The sequence below is a fragment of the Bombus affinis genome, chromosome 5 (assembly GCF_024516045.1).
Source record: "Bombus affinis isolate iyBomAffi1 chromosome 5, iyBomAffi1.2, whole genome shotgun sequence".
Lineage (NCBI taxonomy): Eukaryota > Metazoa > Arthropoda > Insecta > Hymenoptera > Apidae > Bombus > Bombus affinis.
The window spans coordinates 13,074,876-13,096,164 of record NC_066348.1 but is presented as its reverse complement, the minus strand read 5'-3'; the positions used below and the strand labels follow the sequence as shown (position 1 = coordinate 13,096,164).

Genomic DNA, 21,289 nt, shown 5'->3' with positions numbered 1-21,289 from the left:
TTTAATAATTTCAGCTATTAGAAATTATCGTTAACAGAAAATGACACGATTAACGACTTCATCGTATCTATCGTAATGTGAATTTAATAATGATAATAGATTAGGGGTTTAGTACGCTCTGGGCAATGGTTAGATGAAGAGATTTCGCGGTTTCCTACGACCGTCTTTCCGAATTCAACAACTGCAGAGAGCATCTCGTCTCCGAAACGTTTCGGTTCATCATCAGGTTCCATCGAGCCCTCTCATGGAACTTACGGAAAGTAACAAGTGTGTTGTTCAGAACTATTCTCTCTCCCTTCTCATAGAATTTACACTTGCACCGTGACGCTAGCACAGAAGACATCCTCTGGAACAATGTTCTCCGAATGTCTCCGTTCATCACCAGCTTCATCGATCTTCCACGCGAGACAACCTCAAGATAACAAGTGTATCAGAATCCCGAATTTCTCCTATAGTGTTCGTGCTTTTTCGCAGAAACGAGTCCTCTTGGTATCCCATTTGTTCGACCTTGTTGCCTCGGTCTTATTGCGAAGTATACAGAACGTAAAGAGAATATATGAAGTTAATTTTCAAATTAAAGCGATTTTTTGATTTTTATAACGCGAGATACTTTGAATTTTGGAGCTATAAACTGTAAGCTGTAATTTTTATGATTTTTTGACGGTTAAATTGTAACATGAAAGGACTGGAATAATCGAGTTTATAAATAAAATGTATATACATTGGAAATGGAACGGGAATTTTTACACGCAAGGTAGAATCGGAAATTGGCCGCGCATTTCAATTTTGTTTCTCAAAATATGGAATATTCCGAATTTTGAAGCTGTGGAGTGTTAATATTATAGTATAATTAAGATCCACATCGGTGCTGTTGATTTCGAAATATTTGAGTTATAAGATTTATATATTAAATTCGTATCATGTAAAATTGGAATCATGCGAAATTTATACGAAGCAAAATTCCGCAGCTAAATATTGGGACAATCTTTTCAAACCAACATGATTTTACTTTGCAAAATACGCTATGTTTTAAATGATACGGCGAGTACGATCTTTATTTACTTTTAATCCACAAATTTAAATGTTTGAGTTATAAAATCTATAAAATTTTGTTGATGAAGTCAAATACAATATAATTTTGTTTTCTGAAATGTTTTAAACACGGTGGTGCATTAATGTATGGTTCTCATATGATTTAAAATATAAATTTCAATGTTTCAGTTACGATGATAATAAATTGAAGCGCGTAGAATAGAATTGAAATTATTATTAGAATTTGTATCGTAGAAGTTTTCTATAAAATAGAACGTTATCTTTCAAACAATATCATCTAAATTTGTCTCTTTCTTTATCTTCCGAAATTCAAGGGAAACGCCAAGTGTATCTTTCTGAACTACTTTCCTCGCAGAACGTACACTTCCATTACACCGTTTTTCCATTGCCACCAGAAACATCTCGTTAAACAATGTTATCTAAGAGTTAACTGCCTCGTCCTGGAGTAACAAGCAGAGAAAATGTCTTAAGGAGTGCGTTAAATAAGGAAGTATCTCCCAGAACCGTTATTTTCCTGGAATTTACAGTTTTTAGGATAGTCCTTGCCCCGAGATATTTTCCAGGCTACTTTTAAAGGATCGATATTTGTAAAATACAAAAAATACAGCGGCAGATATAGCGGTTTTTATATACTCGAACTGTCAACTTTTTAAATATTCATATTTTCAAACTTTCAAAGTGTCTAGTTGGAAAATTGTCAAGGTGCGAAAGTTCTCAGCTGCCAAATTTCCAATATTTCCAACTTTCGAATCTCGAAATTTCTGAATTTTCAAGATTTCAAAGCATATCGAATTTTCAAATTTCAACACTTCCGAAGCTGAGAACGTTTCTAACGTTTCGAAATTTCACGCTTTTAAATAGCCAAATATTGAAATGTCCAATCGTACGCTAACGTTCCCAAAATTTTTAAACTTTTTAATCCTCAAATCTTATTTAAATTCCCGACACAATACGTCACAAATTTCCAGACGCTCTACTTTCCACCCTCCCGTCCCCCAAACTCCCCAATTGGCGAGCACCGTCTAAATTTTCGAAAAACTCTAAAATCGAGGACTCAAGGAGTACGTATAGGAAAATGCAAGTAGAACCGCAGTAATCCGGCGTCGTTTCGTCGCCGATTCAAAATTTGGCCCGTTATAACCGCGCTGCTGCACGACTTTACAATCCTCCGGAGTCATCGTGCAATTTCATGCAGCCATTTGAAAGGCAGCCTGCGAAAAATCGCTCGGACGATCCGCCCTGGCGAGTTTATACCCTCTTGCAAACAGTCGATAAATTCCAGAAATCCTGGGAAAATCTCGGTTGGAAATCTGCGGTGGAGTTTGCCCGAAGAAGCAGGAGATGCAGCGGCAGGGTTAGAAAGGGCGAATCGAGGCAGAAAGAGGGTGCTAATGGGCGAGGCTCTTTCCGAGGCTGTTCATCGGTCGGTGAAACGCGGCGACCACCGGCATGTGGTCATTAACACGCACGGCTGCTCCGGAATCTATGCCCGTTTGCGTTTCGTCCATTTCGCTCCGCACCAGAGGACTTTCTCCCGTCGTGCGTGCGCTACGCCGTTAATTCGCAGCCTGGGATCGCCTCCTCCGTTTCGTCGGTTTTATCGGAGACGAAGGATCATCGTGCAGAGAGGAAAATTGCAGGAATAGTGAATTTATGGGGCATCTGAAAGTGAGAAATCGTTGGCAAGGTATCCTGCGGAATTGTACTGGGAGTATTACGAATAAAAAGGGAGGTGGGAGATCGTAGACGGATATGGCAGATAATTTTTGTCTGACTTTTGCAAGTACTGGCGAGCGTTTTTGCAAATTGGCGGAAAGGTGAGTTTATGGGGCTTTTTAGGGTGAAAGGTGGATAGGGAGGAAGTTCTTGGCAGCCGTAGTAGGAATAGCGTGTGTAAAATAAGAGGCGCATGACTGCAAATACGCGTAGTGGATACTTTCTGTATGATTTTCAGGAGCGAAGATATTTTTGCAAATTTGTTGTTTCGCTAATCGGAGCAAAGGTGCGTTTATGAGATTTTTTTCGGGAGAGAAAAATTGATAACGAGGAGGTTGTTCTGGGTTGGGTGTAGTAGAAATATTGTACGTGGAAAAGAGGTGGAAAATTGTAAATATGCGTGGTAGATAATTTTTCTACGATCTTTCGAAGCGTGAAAGAACGTTTTGCAAATTGCAGGAAAAGTTACTTTACGGGGATTTCTGAAAACTAATCTACGTCATTGTACGGTATTACCTTACTGTCCGCGATATTTTGCTAATCGTGGCCGGCCAATAACCTGGCGAAGGTTTCCGCGAGGTTAAATGGCCACTCAGGTTTCCTTTAGTGGCAAAATTACGGCTCAATCAGAGAACAATGACACAGTAATTCCTCTTTCATGGAAGGGAAGAGATGATCGGGTGGGACAACAATTGTGCATCATCCGGGAGCAGGGCTGGCCTCCGAGACTAGAGACAAGCTGGCCAACCAACGGTCAGACCGCAACGTATCCCTCGCGAACCGCAGCCAGCAAGGTGAACCGGCAGCCAATTAATTAACATGATTATAGCCGAGGTGAGAAAGCTCGATCGGATGGGCCAAAGCATTTGCGCGCCTGGAAACTAGCCTTCATCCTCCACCTCTGACACACTATCTCTACACAACTCCGACGACAGCCACCCTCTTGGGAGCTTTCGAATAATCCGTTCTTAGCTGGTGATAATTCATCATTTGTGTGAAATCCTGCTTTTGCTAAAATTGTCTTTAATTAATTAAGATTTAATGAAATAGAGAGAGAAAGAGAGAGGAGAGTCCGTAAAAGTTGTCCAGGCGCAATATCGTTGAACGAATAGTAACGATAAATAATAGTAACGCAATTGAAAATTTGAGTGTTTGAAAACCTGAAAGCTTTAGAGGCATTAGGAAATTTGATAATTTGAAAATTTAAAAACGAGGTCTGCTAATCTAGACATTTAAGTATTTGGAATTTAACAAATTTACAAATTCGATGTTGAGAAATTTTAAAAATTTGAAAATTGATAACATGTTAACGACCACTCTCAAGATACAAATGTACTATGGCCATTATCGTACATAGATCGGCTTTCAATACTTTTCGTTGAAACTGTGTCTGCCGTTTGGTTCGAGCACAATCGTTTGAAGAATAGAAAGTTTACTCTAAAATCATATTTACTCTCTTGGAAAAGTAGGATTTACCTTGCAGGGAGGCAGATCTCAAAGATATTTTACTTCAAGTTGGACGTCGACGTTGATCCTTTTGCTTTAAAAATGTTTGCCGAGTTTAGAGGTACAATTTACTGGCAGAAAAATGTCACGAGAAAGTATGAACTAAAATTTTTCCATAAGGTTGACTTTGTTTGCGACGCGCATAGTGCTCGTTAAAACAAACATGCTATACATTTGTCGTTTCATTTCTACATTCGAGAAAACCTACAGAAGCCCAACTACCGATATTTTGCTACAATTATGCAACGAGGTACCGATCGAATCGAAGGTCAGAGACAGAAATAAGTAAAGCCGGATATTCGCGTTGAGACGAAGAGAATAGTCGACTAACTACGACTAATTAGTCGCAACTCCAATTAGTTCACGGTGTTTTGCGTGTCGATGTTGGTCGATCACGATATTATTACGTGGCTCTGGAGTTCTCTGTTAGCCATGGAACGTCGATCGTTTTCCCGGTGTGAAGGTGTCGGTCTCGACGAGTCACAGCGGTCCCTGGATCGATCCAGGGAATCCACAACGGACGATCGCGCGATAACAGCGAAATTAGGAATCTTAATTGGCCGTTTCGGTTGCAGCGAGCAGGTGTAGCGAGTAAATTAAATGCCGTGCTTTTAATGAAGCGCGCTTACAGCCGAGTAATTAAACCGCTTAAACGGACGACCACACTGTGTTTCTTTCGCTCTCTGCTTCCCTGTATTTTCCTTCGGCGTATCTACCTCTGCTCTCTTCTCTTCCTTAATATTTTTTACGTTCTCATTCTAACGAAGAACTACATGTCAGGGTTATTTCGTGAAAGTATAGACAACGAATGCAATAAAAATACTGGTATTAATTTGTTGTGATTAGTCTGCTCTCAAAGGAAGGGTGATGTTGAGAGACAAGTTTAAGGAACGAGGAATGTAAATTCGTTCGAATTAATTGGAATTTGTGTTCGAAGTAAAATTTAAGTAAAATGGTGGGATTTATCCTAGTGGCTGTTCTTAAGCATTGATACAAGTACATGAAGAATAATAGAAGATATTACATAACGCTTTTTTCCCAGATATTAAGAGATAATTCATCTTTCTTAATCATTTTCTTTTTATATAAATGCTTAGAATCTAGTTACGAACTCAGTTGCAAAAATTAGTTGTCTTCTAGCTATCGTGACGTAAGAAAAATCACGAAACAATCGCTGATATCTCTTGCAAATACTACAAAATTTTTAACTTGACGCTTTAATCCGACAGAACTATTATTTGCCAGCTTTCCAATCGAACGTTACGAAGAATTAGCAAACAAATTCCAACTTCGTCTCTCGGATCCAACGAAACACTTCGTGTCGCGAGTATTGTCGCTGAAAGAACTTAACGTCAGCAGCGATCATTCCGCCAACGCGTCCATTAAAGAAAAGTACGCTTGTTATCTCGCAGCTTTTCAATCGAGCTTCATCCTGCTGACCCTCTTCAGGGCCATCACTGCCCCATCGATTCGATAAAAAGTTTCAACAGAAGGATACGTCCGGTCACGGCGTTTATTTTTAACTTTCCAACACTTAAGACAGGGCTTTTAGAAACTTCTCGTCCCGAGAGTTCGAGCGTTTCCAGGTGACGACGACGTCAGGAGAAAAGTCGATGGATTCGCGTACAAGCTGTCGAACGTTGTCTTTGTGGCTGAGAGATCGTTTCGTCACACGTAAACGTAACATACAGCGAACAAAATATCATTTCACTAGATCATTTCATATCATTCAATATCATTTCATATCGTGGCTTATTAACGTACCGAATAACCGACAGTTCAAATACTTCGATGATCTTTACGAGATGTACGCTTACAATAAAACGCTTCTATATGCGTTTTCTGATCCGTTTCAAATGTAATCGCGACAGACTTGTCTCCTTACAACGCTAATGACGAAATTCAAAACGACGTTCAACAAGTATGGTACGCGTAAAAAGCTTCCAGCGATGTTCGAATACTTTCGTCAGCCACTATATGACGTCACTAAATTTTTGGATTCTCACGCAAAATCGTACTTTTAAAAATAGAATTAAAAGAAAAGAACGTCGGTAGAAAATTGTGTATAATTTTGTATAAATTTCGTAGAATTTTTCTATAGTTTTTCGCTTTCTAATTTCTATTATAATTCTATTACAAATGCGTAAAAATCTAGTTACAGGAATCGTAAGCGGTTAAGACTGGAATGTACGATCGAGGACCAACCGGAATTAGAATCGAATACCAGTGTAACGGGTTGTTCGGTTGATCAAGCAGGGAAAGAACAACGGGAACGTGAAGTTTGACTCGAGTTTCAGGGATGCCAGGTGTCGTAGTTCAAAGCGTCCGCAGGCCCTGTTAAATCAATACCTCGTATCGACACCATGGAATCGGATGCTAGCAACGGACACTCGACACCGCTATCACAGAGCAAACAAAGTGACGAAAACGTCGGCACGATGATCGCTATTAATTTATCGATTCAATGCAGGCCAACAAGAATCGAACAGAGTGGCCGCCACTCTGTTCGAAAACTGTCTGACTACTGTAAAACGAGATCGATCGAGACACGAGTTGTGCTCGATCGACGATGGATTATCAGGGACAGCGTGAACACACGTGGCCGGCTAATTAACGTCCGACATTCTGTGCGATTAATATTCAATTAACGTCCCATGGGAGCGTGTTACAGCTCGCCAACTAGATCGAACATTTTGTAAACTTCTGTTATGGGGCCGATTATTATTTACAGAGCTCGGTGTAAATCAATTGTTATAACGTCTCCTAACAATGATATAATATTGGGAATTACGTGTATTCACCGGGGGGAATTGTTAAATTATTTTGTATGTAATTTGATTTTCTTATGGGTCGAGTTTAGAGATAGAATTATACACGATTAAAATATAAAATGTGTATCAAAGAAATCATGAAGTGGGAGAAGCCCATTTACAAAATGTTGTCTAAATTCTTATTACGTCAATCAATAAAAAAGAATAATTACGTTGTTATTAATATATATTAAATATAATTAATTCTGCGAGAAGTTACGATTACTTCGGTAGTTCTAATGTTAGAATAGTACAAATTTTAGAAAAGTAATTTTATAAAATACGAAAGGTGGTGAACGATCGTTGAAAATACGTGGGAAGCGCACAGGTAATCGATTAATATACTACGGATGTCCAGGTAACGTCATATTCTTGTGGATATATATAATTGAAGAAATGAAACTAAACAATATTTGTTTCACTCATTAAATGTTAAAATTAATACTATTAATGGGTATGGATTTTTAAGCAGATGGCACATTTCTTATTAATTTTGAAAATTCCCGTAAACCGTAACCGTAAATGGCACACCTGTAATGCTGATCGTTAAACATCAATAGCGTACTATCGGTCAGCGTGTCCAGCTCGTGGTTCGTTTCGCCGTCGAATCCACTGAACGCTTTGTGGGATCAAGCGAATTGATCTCGGGATAAGACACGGTCTCGTTGAAATCACGTTCTCTTAACCGCCGCTACCGGAGCTTGAAAAGTTCGATGGAAACGCGACTGCGATTCGCCATGGTGTGCAATCGCTTTTCACGATTAACCTACCGCGAACCGTGCGTCGTTTCGAAACCTCGTACCAGTGTGCTCATTTACCGTCTTTGTGGCACAACTGCCGAATCGAAAGTTAATTTCCAATTTAAATTTCTACCTTTACGTACGCTTTTTCCTCTCGATGTTGCTGCTGGTCGTTTCAACAAATTTTCGATCGAATTCCTGAATAATACGAAAGAATTTCGTGAAATTGAAATTGATGAATTTTTTTTCAAGATCGTATTGTTATCAATTAATTATGTAATCGGAGCATTAAGATTGTCTAGTATATCAAAATTATTATAATTCGAATGTTTGTCTTCTCTAAATTCTGTAAAGTGTACATCGTTCAGATAAACAGTTCTTGCACAAAGTTAATTAGGTTAATTAGGTTTTCTAAATTAATCACGTTATCATCAGTTTAACACATCCATTGTTTGTTTTTATATAAAACTAAATTGTAAAATACGTCACTAAATTTTCAGGAAAAATACGGATTCGTCGACTTAAAGCTGGGATCTCAAGGTTCGCAGTGGTATTAGCCTCATTGGTCAGCCACGCGCTATGCTTTCCTCGTTTCTCCTCTCTCGAATAGATTTTTTGCTGCTTTTCCCTCGTTATACTACTCGTACACGATCGTATGTATAACACATCGTAGAATCACAAACCAGAGGAAAATTAACGTAGAACTTTCACCAGCAATAAAAAGCAGCAATTTTCTCATACCACCGAGTCTTGTTCTCGCTACTGTCCATCAAATACAATTTCACCATACGACTGTGTATCAATTTGATCGTCATTACGATAAAATCTACTGAATTCTCGTCGTTCCTGAATTCAGCATGTATAAATAACAAAACAAATGTCAAATTAACCACAATCCAATTCATAAACTACGATATTCCCTGAATCGTCGAGGATCTTTAAACACGAAATCTTCTTCTATCAGCTCTTTCTAACAAACTTCCCAACCGTCATTACATCTACGTTACCAAATTGCGCGAGAACTGTTTCTCAACTGCCACATTTCTCCATTGTTTACGCGAAGAACCGAACAGTCGCAAATTCTCATCGCGTCGTTAACGATATCACACGAATTCACGACCATCTTTCTCCGATAGCAGAGCACGATGCCTCAGCTACTAATGAAAATGGGCACGAACGAAGTCACTCTACTGGATGGAATCGTAAATTCCTCGTCTACTCGGCGCGGCAAGACCATGATTGACAAGCGATCGCTATATCGTCGCTCGATACTACGTTCCAACCATCTTTTTTACTCCATTTTTTACTCTCCCGCGTACGCTCGCGATAAATAGGATAGAACGGGACGAGTATTCAGCCGACACAGCGCCGTGAAAAGGGTATTCCTCTCTCAGTGGTGCAAAAGGCGACACGAGACTGATGTAAAACGGGCGAAAACACGTAATGGGATGCATCGGGGAAAGGAATCGATCGATACGTTTTCGAACCGGAAACGTTGGCTTTCTTTGAGCTCGGAGAATACTGGCATACGTGAACGGAATTCCCTTTTTTTTCAGCACAAAATTTCGAGACGAACCTTTTTGTGCCGTATAACGGCTCATGTGAATGGATATCGGAGAATCTCAATGCGAAAGGGATGTAATTAGGGAAAATTTAGAAACTGCACTTTGCGAGTAGGCGAATAGAATCGTTCGTAACCGATGATAATAGACTTGATAAATATCAATATTAACATTTCTTTGAATGGGGAGAGTAGATGCCGAGGTACGTGAAAGGAATTCTTTTTGGAGGTAAAATTTCGGTAAGGGTTTCTTAGGGTGTCGTATAATTGGCTTTGCAATTGGTACAATTTTTACGATTTACAGCCTTCATAGTTATACGTGAATTTTACGTAAACTAAATTTAATATCGTACGAATCACGTAGGACGATGGTCCCTTCGATTCTCCTCTTTAAGTTGACAAATGATGTTGTTTACTGTCCATCGCTGCTTAAATTATTAAATTTTGTACGCCCCTGCGAGACATTTAGAAAAGTTGATACATTTTTATCGAGTAAGTGTACTTCTAAATCTAATAACTCCGGCTCTGTCCATAGAACGTGTTCGATCGCAAATAATTTTTGTCTTTCACTGCATCTTCTCTCCGTCTGTTTTAGCACGTTGAACAATTCTTTGTTCAAACCTTTTTGATATATTCGCATTTTGTAACGTATTGTAGCGCAACGAGCATCTGTCATTTAATTGAAATGAAATGAAATAAAATTTGTGAAAATTGAAATTTCCTAAAAATGCACAAACACCCGTGAAAAGATTTGTAACTCGAATTCAAAATTAAAATATCGAGAAATCTCGATTGATAAATCGTTTAACGAGATTGTCCAATATTCATTGGGAGATTTCTTAAATCCAGATCATCTGTGAGTACGTGGAAATGAATTTCTCATGGCAAACGTGACGCCTGATGTTCCTTGGCCGCGGTTGGCGTCGAGGTTGGTGTGCGGGGTAAAATAGGCTGTGGCAAGCCAAGAGACGCCGGCGGAATACTTTTCGATAACGAGGGCAATTTAGGCTGATAAAGGAAATCGACGATGCCGTGCTTTATCTCGGCGCTTTCTCGGTTTCCCGTAATCAGTGTTTGTCAAGCTGTCGCCGAGGATAAAGGGTAGCCGTCCTTTGGGAATTTACCAGACGATCATCGCCGGAATACGAAATGGATTTTCGTTGAAAAAGAATATTTTTCGATATTTTTCGTCACGACGCGACGCACAGGCGGCATTTGAATCAGACAAAAATCAAAATTCGCTGGCCACGTTCGCACGTTCGCAGTCCACGTTCACAGACCAGGTACCCACGTTCGCGGACAACGTTCGCACGTTCGCACGTTTGCGCACCACGTTCTCACTTTTCACAGTGCTGTATCTCCAGGGAATTATCGCTCACGTTTATGTTACACAGACTCATGATATCATCGAGTAATAAGATCAAAATCGAACGATGATTATTTCCATCTTTGTTCACCGCGTACCGCCCCGTGAAACGAGAAATACGGTTGAATATAAACAGAAAAGAAAATCAATTGTTCTTGTCGAGAATACAATCGAATATAGTAGAAACTTTTGAACTTTGTCGATTGAAGTTGCGAAAATTTAAGGGTTGATTTTATGGCTGGATTTTGTCAGATTTATCTTTTATGCTTTTATGGTATGTTAGGCTGATTATGGCCGACTAAACGCTTAATATAATATCAGGAGTTATTTAGGATTATTTAAAGCACCACTTATAGTTGTTCGTTGGCATTAACTCGAGAAAATGTAAATGAAACTGTTTTAGATTATTTGGCAAATATTAAATTCGATTATACGCTGCTTGATAGTCTGAAAATACCTCGAAACCTCTCGTAAATACTCTGACGATGTCGTTGCTTTTATACGAGGTGTGGTGACTTTTCCAATATGATAATCGAAGATATCGATTAGTAAGAATATAAATAATAATACGTAGAGTCGAAGACGTCGATAAACAAGGCACTGGATAATAAAACTTTGTCCTTCTTATCTAAATTATTACACGAAATCCACACCAATGCGTAAACACAATAATCCGCGAACATCGACAAACCACCGACAATTTATCAAAACTCTGGACAACAAGTCGAAATTAAATCATCGAGTCGTTGCTCCCGAAAACTTGCTCGTACGACCCATCCCTGGCTTCGTGTCCTTAATACCGGTAGAAAAGTTCTTTCATCGGAGAACTCTTTCCCAATACTTGGAAGCATCGTTCGTCTCTTCTCAGCATGGAACGTGTCCAATTACGCTTTTGCAGGACGAAAAGCTGGCAGAAAAAGCGGGAACACTTGTTTCCATTGAAAAGTATTCGATCGATGTGCATCTGCTTACGAAAAAAAAGAAGAAGAAAAAATTCGAATACTTCCAAGTAGAAGACTCTTACGAATATATTACTTGTTATGGGAAACATTTTGGAATTTTATTAGCACAGTAACGAAACACGACCATCATTTCGCGAATATATTGGCCAAGTTCGAAACAATTCTGTAAAGTATAATGTATTTTCTAAAGAATCAAGTATTTAAAGTATTTAAACAAACGATTACCCGTTATATCGATACGCCTTAATATTCGATATTCGATATTGATATAATTACGACAGCCGTGTCGCACTACAACGTTGATAGAATTTCAAAATATATAACATTGTATATAGCGGCTATAAAAAGTACTGGCACATATTTTATTTTTTAATGAACCTTTTTTTTAAATCAGATTATACGCTTCATTTTTAAACTTTGTTACAAAATTTCTATGTGGAGCGAATTAATTAATTATATTAATATTGTGACAAATAAAATGGCACGTCACAATCTTTCGTAATCACTGTACAAGTGTTCAAATAATTTTATGAGCCACGACAAGTCACCCTCCGATCGCGTTTCGAACGTCGAGTTAAGGAGAAGCGAAAACGGGGCTCGTTAACGCGAGAGAGGGACTCCAGCCGGAAATCGGACGTTTAATTTGATTAATCGTCCGGAGGTTCTCGAGGAAAAGCAACTCGGGGCAAGTAACCAGGTGCTACAAGCGCCAAGAATATTCTTCCGGTGAAGAACTGATGAGGGGTAAGCCAAGGGATGTTTAATTAAATTAACGTTTAGTCTGCCGCGAGTCCTCGCTGCGCAATTACACCCACGACGCAAGCTAATCGACCGACTCGCCGCGTTCAATTAGCAGCCACAGCTCCCGTTGGATATGAAAAACTGCTTCTTTTCCCTATTTAGGTGGAGGGCGAGCTTTAAGGAAGTTTTTGTCTCGTTGAGGCTGAGACACCGATGAAAAATGGAATACGGTTCAGAAGATTGATTGGATACATTTTTTTAGATATCGTGGAAAATGTTCATTCGTCAGTCTTTTAATGCTATAGTGATACACGTGCGAAATACACGATCTCTTTAATCTCTTTAATCTCTTTAATCATTTACACGACAGGCCTATGTTGATTTATAAGAACTTCTTTCTCGTTTCGTCGATTATTTTGTCCATCGACCTTTATGAATTCTCAAGAGACTACGATGTTACGTATCCGTTCAGGCAGGTACACAAATATTGTTGGCAACTCTTTCACTGCAATGTTTATAGCTCTCCTTCGACAGTCGAAAATCTATGAACCAAAGATTCCAAAAGAAACAACGAGTAAACGTAGAAGGAAGTAAAAGAATACGAAGAGGAACACAGGAATTTCGAACGTCGATGAAAAAGGAGAAGAATGGCCGTGGTAAAAAGTTTATTAACGACGATCGTTCTCGTTTCTCTTGAAATTGAACTGCTGCTACTTTCCACCTCCGTATCGTGTTCCAAGCTCGCCGCCAGTTCCAAAAAGCTTATTTTCTTCCGTGATCTTTTATCGCCAAACATGTCGCCGGAAACTTTGCATCCGTGAAATCTTTTTCCACGGATTTGCCTCGCGACGAATTCTCCCAAGTTTTTTCACCCCCCACCCCTCGCAACGACTTCATTTTCTCGAATACCATAAACGGTAGCTGCGGCATCTCCGGCGCAATTACGCGTATATTTAACATGAACGTTTAAAGCAGAGGAAGATAACTTTCGTTTTAAAAGGCATAAAGATAAATGTACTATAAATGATTCGATTACGTGTCGCTAATCAAAAGTTTGGAATCACTTATTGACGATAAATAACGATGGAGAAGAAAGAAGTTAAACTTTGGTAATAAAAAAAGATCGAGTAAATGTTTCAATTTTGAAAATACGATATACCGTTATACGATGCTTGATAGATAATATATACCGTATTAATGGTTTAATATCAAAACAGTTGAAATCTTCGGTATCAGTTAGAAAATTCTTTAGCGTTGTATTGGACGTGGAATAAAAATTACGAAGTTTACAAAAATTATCTGTAGAGTCGTTGCAGGTGTATAAAAAGTTTGTTCGTTTCGAAGAATGCAAATTTTGTTAAATGCTTAATCCTGTTTTACGTTGGTCGTTATATTTGTTTCAGGTTGAAGGAAAATTAAGTAACAATTAACCCTTTATTACTCAATGGTTCTCGCTCATCAGGAAAGAAATTACAGTTGATGAAAGTTTTTTTCACTCTGATGGAGGAAGTTAAGAGATAATAATTACTGTGAAAAGAAATTGTTTGATAATAGTGCAATCTATAAAATAAATGAAAATAGAAGAAATTCTAGCTGAACATATCAAAAATAATCTTTTGTATAGATCAGTTACCAATAATTTATTTCCACAAAATAATAATAATACAAACAAACCGTTATAATATATGTATATATCATCTAACTATAGTTTATTCGTATTACTTCTATTGCTACTATAATTATTTGTATTTGTTACGAGTTATATAAGTTTATTAAAAAACGTGCAACAGTAGAAAGATAATGAGAAGACGAAATATTCTCTGCTAATAATTGTATATATCTAAGGAGAGCAGGTAATATCGTTCGTTTCATTATTTTTCTCAATTTACAAGACTAATTGTTAATTTACGTATTCATTCGCGCGTATATAGTTTCTATTAAAAAGGAAAACTTCTTAATGTTCCACCGATATGAAATGCATTGTTTCTTGAATTTCTTCGTGGAATAAAAACGAAGCATAGAACGCTTGTCTCTCTATGGACTGAAAGGTTCGAGACGGAAATTCGAGTGGTTAATTATTATTTGAACTTCGCCAAAGCCGTCATGTTCCCGGGGGAGTTAATTGCCACCCTTTCCACTGAAAGAAAGCGGAAACGATGGAAAGAACTGTAATTATTGATCTTCCTCTCGTGGAAAGATTCGCTGAACAGGGGCTTATGATCGTACAGCTTCCTTTCCTTAGTGTTGACGAACGAAATTTCTAACTTTTCTAAATTTTTTGCCAAAGTAAACAGTTTTTTAAATGAGAAAGATGGAAGGCGACGAAGACTTAGCATTTTGAAGCTCTGAAATTGTTGTACAGTTCACGATCTAAATAGTGGGATATTTTTTCAGCATTTAAAACATTCTATTTTGTTAAGAAATTCGGATTAAAAATAGGAAAATATTCCAAGTTCCAGATAAAAGAATATTTTTCTTAATAAAACTGCTCCAATATCAGGCTCTATTTTGAAATTGTAATATTAATTAATTACTCTATTTTAATAGAGATATCACCGTTCCAATTGTCTCTTTAATCCGTTTCCAATTTTTTTCATTTGCTGAATCTCTCGAAGTATCAGTCAATTGAACCTCCCTTTAAAAAATCGATTAATACCCTCAAACAACCAGCATTACCTCCATCCGCTCTTCCATTTGTTCCGTTCTACCATCATTTTCAACAATTTCCAAAAAACCGAGGCAAACAACCCCTATTTGATATCAATTAACAATTACCGCGTGTAACGACAGGCACAGCGGACAACTCGTTAAAGTCTTTATTTTGTAAATTACTCTGAAACGAAGATTCAACGTTAATCGATATTTTAGGCCCCATCGAAGGGGAGATGGCACTTCTATATTTATCAATTTGTTTGTCTCGACATCCAAAATATATTTAGTTTAATTTTGTCACTAATTTCGTTATGTTATATCGTGGTAGTGTACGATAAGAGCATTGCCTCATTATTATCACGAATCACAAACGAGTAAACCATTAACGTATTAACGAAGTATAATATTAAAAAAGACATTGAGCGTATGAAATATCCGATTTTTAATATTTCATTCGACCGAAGGAAAACACATTTGTACATACGAAAATTCAAACATTAGAATCATATACGAAGGGGAGAATTCTCGGTTTAACCTGTTAACTCGCCACTTGGATTTCCAATTTTTTTTACACGTAACAACATTGTAATTTCCAAATTCTCTAGGTTTCAAAGCATTTCCCTATATTCTGTTATATCAATTATTTTTATTACTGTTCAAGATAATTCATATGATACTCTATAAATAATTCCATTCCATTCGGAAGAATTAAACTCGACCTACTTTAAATCGTAGTAAGGATAAATAAATGTTTTAAAAAAAAAAAGAAGAAAAATTGAATGTAAATGTAAAAAATGTAAGCGTAAATGTAGAAATTTCTATTTAATGCGTGATCCCTTAACGTGTTTAAATGACCTACGGAAAGATAAAAGTATTTATCGTAAAAGGTATTGAAGGAAACTGACATAACAAAAATCTTATCTCGTTTGTAAATCCACGATGCTAATATAAAGAACGTTCGATTTAACTTTGAATAATGTATACGCAACACGAATCGTCTCGGGGCAGTATAAGGACACAGAATGGACACAGAAAGTTTCGAGAGGGTGGAACGAGGGTGAGATGAAGGCAAAATGATAACAGAGGATCGAGACACGATAGAGACAAAAAGGGAAGTTCAAAGGGGAAGCCGTGCGGAGAGGATTCGCAGCTACTATCGGCATCCAATAAAGGGAACGAAGAGCAGCTGGAATTGGCCGAATGGTTTATATTTATAGATTGAAATCCTCTTTCCTGTGTCTTTCTATCTTTCTCTTTCTAAGCTGCACGTTCTTCCTCTTTGTCTCTGATGCGTCTCTCGCTTGTATTGCTCTACGGTACGTGGACTCTACGCTAAAGTTCGAAAGTTTCCTTTCGACCGAAAGATCGTCCCAGCTTTCCACTTTCCTCCAAGAAAGCAAGATGAATTCTTTTTGGAACGCGATTTCAGATTCGTGTGTTCTCGTGTTACGTTGGAAAGTTTCGATAGATTCTGTAGTTTCTTGTATCTGTTGATTTTGTACGATTCGTTGTAATGGGAGGATTTTGTGATTTCTATTAGATGTTTGTAATAATAAGTATAATTTGTTTCACAACGAGCACTTTTAATCTCTGTAAAAAGTACTATGCGTTAGTTGAATCGATGGATATTTTTGTTGAAAACAAGCTCAGTTCATAGCAAATAACGCTTTTCAAATAAATCGTATCGATAGCTATGTGTAAGTTACTTCGAAATGGAAATTATTAATCAACGATTTTATCACCTAAATTAATATAATTTTTTTGCAACTGTATTAGGTTAACGGTAATTTAAACGTTAATAGTATCAATAGCATGGCATAACTGGTTTTTAAATAAAAATTTGTAATCAAAGTAAGAACCATTCGAAACGAAACATATTTTTTTCTTTTTCCGTCAATATAGGTATTTGTTGATTTTAGTTTTGTCCCCGAGAAAAAAAAAAAACAAAAAATATCCAAAAAATCATTTTTGCGCTCTGCACTCTGAAAGAAATAGAATACAGTAGATTTATATTTGATTGCGCAGTAGACTGAAGCCTTTTGAACAAATTAACACTCAAAGCAATTATTAGAAGTGTTTCTTCGTTTTAAAACAATTGGAACGATATGATAAAAGTGACGTCCATCGTACAACAGCTTAATACTATATTTTAAATTAATAAATTTTACGATATGCTTTTTTTGGAAGAAGAAATATTTGCTTCTACAATTTTCCAGCCTACACGGTTTTCTATATTTAAACGGAATCTACATATTACGTCGATCTCGTTATTTTTGTTCGTCGTTGATATCTGTTTGTTATTCGAAAATTTTTTCATCAGCGGAAGTAAAGTCTTTTCAAGCTTTTCCAGCTCGCGAATCTGTTGATACGCGAAATACCTTTCTCTTCTGTTTATGGTAGATTTAAATCTGTTTGAAGACCTTTGTTGAATTATAACACTTGCTATAAATTGTTATTTAACTTATTATCCGAACATTTTCCCCCTACAGAAAGTGACCGGTATCGTAACTTCTTTAATTTTTTAATAAAATACTTTTCAGATATCTATATCCAATTTCCATTCTACATAAATTCCGCTGGTTAAATGAAATTCATTAAATTAAATTGTTATTCGGAAATTGTTTCTCCCTCCTTATTACTTTTTCCATTTTATACGGGTCGAGATAGCACAGTGTTTCGAGATACGTTTTATATTAATTCCCAGGATGCAACGTAGCGAGCAAGAGTAAGCTTTCAGTCGATAGTGTATTCCTTTTATCCGAAGGCAGACTGCTTCCTTTTCATTTTTCCACTTTTCTTGTCCTTTCATTGGTTCTTCGATACCTTTTTCACTTAGGCCAAGTGACGGACACTTGATTCTGCCCATTATTTGTTTTCGAGTGTCCTCCCACGTCGGAGCGTCTCGAAATTCTCGAAATATCGGGACCGCTGGAGACCTTCTTCGAGTATCACATTAAATTCATATCGAAGCTTCCAGCAATTTCACCTTGTTTTCCTTTCTTCTTCTCCTTCTTGGAAATATTCGAGACGATCCTCGACTTTTTAATATACTCGTTATTACAAATTAGAAACTTCTTGTTGTCGAAGATTGTTCGAGAGATTATTAAAATTCTATAATAAGGATTTCACTACCTTATAGAAGAAGAGAATCGTAATTAAAGTAAAGGGAAGAATCGTAGTTTTATTAATTTTTGTAATTTTAATATCGTAGTTTTTACTTATTGCCAAGTAATTGGAATCGAAGCCTATAAAAATATTGCAATTTCTTTACGATTCTTTATTTATTAAAATCTTTCGGGTTTTATTGAAAAATTTATTAATACAAAGTATAAAATAAAATTTTAAAGATACATAGATTCACGAGTACACGTAACTTACCAGACGTGACGTAGCAATTACCAGAATTTCAATCGATCTGTATTCGCAAATTATTACAAATAATTAGAAACTTCTAGCTATCAAAAATAGAAATTTCCAAATATTCCACGGAATATTATAATTGTAATACGTCGCAGATTGTCCCGAGCTTCAATTAATATGCGCTTGTTATTGTAAAATAGTCGAAATTTCTTGCTATTAAAAAATACCATATTAGTACATATGAAATTTCATTTTGACGAATTCAATCGCACGTAGTTGATATTAGCGTTTGCAAATATGTCGAATTTTATTTAATACTTAAAAATAATTCAATCAAATTAAATTCAAAAACTTTTCCTTTATTAACTCTTCAAAAACCACCATCGATATTATTTCCAAGATTTCTAGAAAATATTTCTGAAATTATTCTAAAACTCTTTCGAACTACCAGGTATGTAAATATGAAACCGGAATTTTTGTATAGAAAATACACGTTTATTGTATGAAAATGATAAAAAATATTTTATTCGAAGTATTGCCCATCGCTAGCTACACATTTTTCATACTTACAGACCTGATAGAATGTTTAACGATCTTATTTAACCAACACTCGTCCCTAAAATCCTTCACAATTCATATTCAAAATTCTTTCATATTCTAAAATCTTTGCCAAAGTAAAATATCTGTCTTGAACCCTGCGATTCAACCCCTTTATATCTCTTTCACCCCGTCGACGTTTCACCGGTTTCGCTTCTCATTTCACCCTCGAACCCTCGATAGTACACGCACGAGGGTTGCATCCATACATGAACACACCCATTCTTCTGTATATCTGTCTCTGCTATCTGGCCAATGGACGGGACGAGGGGGTTAGCGAGTCGTGCCATCCATTCCGTTTGATCTCGCGACCGTGATATTTTTCCAGATTCCTTCCCTTCTATTCGGCCTTCATCATCCAGCCGATCGAAACAAAAAGGAGGAACACGTGCGAGTGCCTCCACCAACGGTGCAATGCGATATACTACCGCGCGATATGCTTTATATATCGTAGGAATTAGTGAAAATTTCATTTTCTTCGAAAGAACAATTTTAGAATATTTTGACATTTTTAAACTCGTTTGGTATTTTCCAGATAATTCTTCGAACGTATCGATGCTTGATGGTTGTTGAATGCGTGAACATGGATTTGAGACGATCGTAAGGAGTCGATGATACTTGAGATTATCGTATAAGACCGTAGTATCGTGGACGAGAGGCGAGGGGGGGTGTCGGGCAAATTATAAACAAGAGATTGCGAAACATGTGCGTGGTGGGGCTAAGACAAAAGACAAGGGGTTGCTAAGGGACGATAAACGAATTAACAGCAGTGTTAGTTGAGAAGCCAGAGAGTGCGAATTGCGTTGTCGAGATAGTGTTGCTAGCGTTGTCGAGAGAGAGTTGAATCCGTGGTGACGAGAGTTGCAAATTAATTATCTAGTTGTCTTAATTATAATACGTTATTGCGATTAGCTCACGTTAAACAACCATCGTTTCCTGTTTAACCAACATCTGTTTAATCCATTTAATGTAAAAAAACTAATTATAGTATAAGATTCTATAAGACGATAATTGTAGAAGAGGAATGACGTAGCTTCTCACGTTTGATCATGTTCGGTAGGAGATAAGTTTCTGGATATATTTAAGAAAGATAATAAAAGGTTCATCCACGAAATGCAATTCTTTTTATTTATTTATTCGCAAGTGTAACGTCCTGCTGATCGCACGTTTTAGAGCTAAACTTCAGAAATACTGTTGGAATAATTAATATCAAAAATATTTTGGCCTGCTACAAACTCTTCTTATTATTCAACGGACGCAAAGCGTAAGTTGTATTTTTAAATCTAATCTTCGCAAATATTGCTTTAAACGATGTACGACGAACTACAATACAGAGACCGCGATTCACAGCCTGGATCTCAAACTCTCTGCCATTCGCCTCAACTCAAATATCCGTCAAACAAACTTTCGTTATTAGCACGACTCTGAGAATAATTCAGTCCAACAGTTCCCCTTTTTGCAAACTCGTTCGAATCAAAGAATTGGCCTACTCTCTGATTCGAGATGAAATTAAAAGAGTGCAAACGGTGCAAAGAATATCTGGCGAATAATACGCGATACCTGGAGAAAAGTCTTTTTTTACTATCGTCGAGAAATAAAAGCCGCGTTCGTGAGAGCAAGGCTTTAAAACGATCGCGCGAGAAAGAGGAAAGTGGAATAAATATAGGGAGGGAAGAGAGGGTACGAAGTTTGCGATAGCTGGTCCACTGAACGCTTCCCTTTTACCATTTTTGTTGATATCGGGAGGAGAGTCCGCCAAGACTCAATGATAAATGCGATTACTAAATATTATTGACGGCCGGGAACGTGCTCTTGTGACCCACAATTTTTATCGTCGACCGTTTCGTTTCCTCCGTGTGCATAGAGACACGTTTTTCTTTGATAGAGGAACGGAATTCCATTTGAGGTACGAGAGGAAAGAAGTCTGTGTCAGGAACATAAAAGGAGAAAGTAGATGGAGACGTAGAGCAGAAAGCAGCGAGCAGTAAGTAGAACTGGAAGCTTATAATCAGACACGACTGCTTCCGTTTATGCTTAAGACAACGGCAAATTCTTGTAATTATTCGTTTGGAATGAAATTGGTAGCGATTCCTGTGTCAAATTTGGCGTGTTTCTTATTGCGTATTCTTTGGAAATAGAATTAAAAGTTTGTAACCAGACATAGTCGCTTGCACTTATTACGCGGATATTTTGATCAGAAGATTACGTGTGTTTCTTATTATTCG

The 21,289-nt window shown here is 37.3% G+C and overlaps 1 protein-coding gene across 5 annotated transcripts in view; it reads right to left on the bottom strand.

Annotated features, from left to right (window-relative positions):
• Nucleotides 1-21,289, bottom strand: part of LOC126916922 (protein rhomboid-like) — a 173,126-nt gene that overhangs the window by 51,388 nt on the left and 100,449 nt on the right. The gene's annotated exons all lie outside the window — the stretch shown is intronic.